Source organism: Octopus bimaculoides, chromosome 10, assembly GCF_001194135.2.
Source record: "Octopus bimaculoides isolate UCB-OBI-ISO-001 chromosome 10, ASM119413v2, whole genome shotgun sequence".
Lineage (NCBI taxonomy): Eukaryota > Metazoa > Mollusca > Cephalopoda > Octopoda > Octopodidae > Octopus > Octopus bimaculoides.
The window spans coordinates 16,472,845-16,475,043 of record NC_068990.1 but is presented as its reverse complement, the minus strand read 5'-3'; the positions used below and the strand labels follow the sequence as shown (position 1 = coordinate 16,475,043).

At 39.0% G+C, this 2,199-nt stretch overlaps 1 protein-coding gene across 1 annotated transcript in view; it reads right to left on the bottom strand.

Annotated features, from left to right (window-relative positions):
- The window catches only part of LOC106879961 (monocarboxylate transporter 9), a 43,558-nt gene extending 42,680 nt beyond the window's left edge, over nucleotides 1-878 (bottom strand). Inside the window, exon 1 of the mRNA XM_014929739.2 lies at nucleotides 725-878. The gene's annotated coding sequence lies outside the window, so the exon portion shown is untranslated. The remainder of the gene's footprint in view (nucleotides 1-724) is intronic.
- Nucleotides 879-2,199: the final 1,321 nt, after the last annotated feature.

Genomic DNA, 2,199 nt, shown 5'->3' with positions numbered 1-2,199 from the left:
GAATTGATTAGAGTTGACCCAGTACTAAACAAAAACAATTACAGCAACAGCTGAATGCTTTTATGGGTAAATTTTTTGAGTAATACCCGCACGATTTTCACTAAGGAAAAAAAAAGAACGCGGATTTTTTGCGTGGAATCAAGTACCCTGACCTCCTAATATGCTGCAAATCCCTTATTTTGGTTCGGAAAAAAGGGGGTCGAGGGTGGACTCCCGTCCCCACTTTTTTCCGAACCAAAATAAGGGATTTGCAGCATATTAGGAGGTCAGGGTACTTGATTCTACGCAAAAAATCCGCGTTCTTTTTTTTTTCCTTAGTGAAAATCGTGCGGGTGTTACTCAAAAAATTTACCCTTTTATGTACCAACAAGTGGGTCTATACAGTCGATGACACCTGCTAGAAATAACAACCAAATCTATTTCGAACCACATTATTGTTTGAGTAAAGGAAGAATGATGTGGAATCCAAGACGAGGATGGCACGCCCAGTGAATCTTCGATGAGGGTCGACTTGGAGAGTAAACAAACAACAACAAACTTTTAACTTCCTCTGATACAAAGGAGTGGAATCGCTATATGGTCGATCGATTTCCTAAAAGTAGTAGCCAAATCCCTCTCAAATGAAATTCTACGGTTTTAAAAACAGAACATGTTGTTTAATGTCGTCTTAGATAAACTATGTCTGAAGTAGAAAAATAAAGGAATATACGATTACAGCTGATACCCTTTTAACTAATAAGTCTTCTCTGTTTGGGTCGACTTGGAGCAAAACAGCAACTCTTCATGTCTCAATCTGTTGCCTACTTCTTTCTCTCTTTCTATCTTCGCTGTCCATCTTCCTTAATATTCTCTTCTAGGTTTACTCTTCTCTTTCGTTTCTTTCCTTTCTTTTCTTCACCTTTCTCACTCCTCCTTTTCTTCCTCCTCTCTCTTTTATTTTCTCATATTCTACCATTTCTGAACTAATCTTGTTTTCTCCGTCTTTCTCAGTCCTCCTCTCTCCCTCTTCCACCTCTCCTTCCTCTTCCACCTCTCCTTCCTCTTCCACCTCTCCTTCCTCTTCCACCCCTCTTTCCTCTCCTCTACATCCTTCTCAGTCTCTCTTACTCTTTCTTTCCTCCTATTCTTTCAGTTCTCTGTTAATTCTATTCTCTTCTTCTCTCTTTTGCCTCTCACTTCACTCATTCTGTCTCCCACTCTCCATTATTTCTCCATTTTCTCGCCTGTCTCCTCAAACTCCATCTCTGTTCTTTCTCTCTCCTCCCTAACTTTTCTATAATCTTATTTTCTTCTTCATATTTGTTTTTATAACTTTCTTATTACTATCTTGCTACTCCTACTTTTTCCCTCTTGTCGCTTTTCTCCTCAAACTTTCTTCTTTATCCTCATTCTTACATTCATTCACGTTTGTTTTTTTGGCCTTTCTTCTTTTTAGTTCTATCTTGTTTATCCTTCCCACTGCCAATACTATCAGCTCCACCCCATCTTCATACAGTCTGTCTTTTTCATTGACTTTTTCTCCTTTACACACCTCTATATCATGACCATTTTCGATTTCTTCATGTATTATTTTCTTTCTTTCGCACCATCTTCATTTTCTAAGGTGATCATATCTTTTTAATACACGTCCCAGACAATGAAGCATCTCCGTTTACACACACATACACACAGACACACACACGTTAATATTGGTTTTTATATCCAGTTATATACAAAAACAATTTAACATTAATTGTAAGGATTACTCAATACTTTTTAACAGGGTACATAATTATTAATTTTAGAGAGAAAAGGGTGACAATGACTTTGAAGTTTCAAGTTACCAGACATCATTGGTCTGATGATGGGTAACTAAGGAAGTGTATCTTTATCTTCATGAGCAGATGTTCAGGTGCAATAAAGACTGCAAACAAACAGGAAACAACTTCTATCTCATTCCAGGGTGAAAAACTAGAGGTAGTCGATAGCTTCCGCTATCTGGGCGACCAAGTTAGTAGTGGGGGTGGGTGCGCTGAAAGTGTAGCTGCTAGAATAAGAATAGCCTGGGCAAAGTTTAGAGAGCTCTTACCCCTGCTGGCGACAAAGGGACTCTCACTCAGAGTAAAAGGCAGACTGTATGACGCATGCGTACGAACAACCATGCTACATGGCAGTGAAACATGGGCTGTAACTGCTGAGGACATACGTAAGCTCACAAGG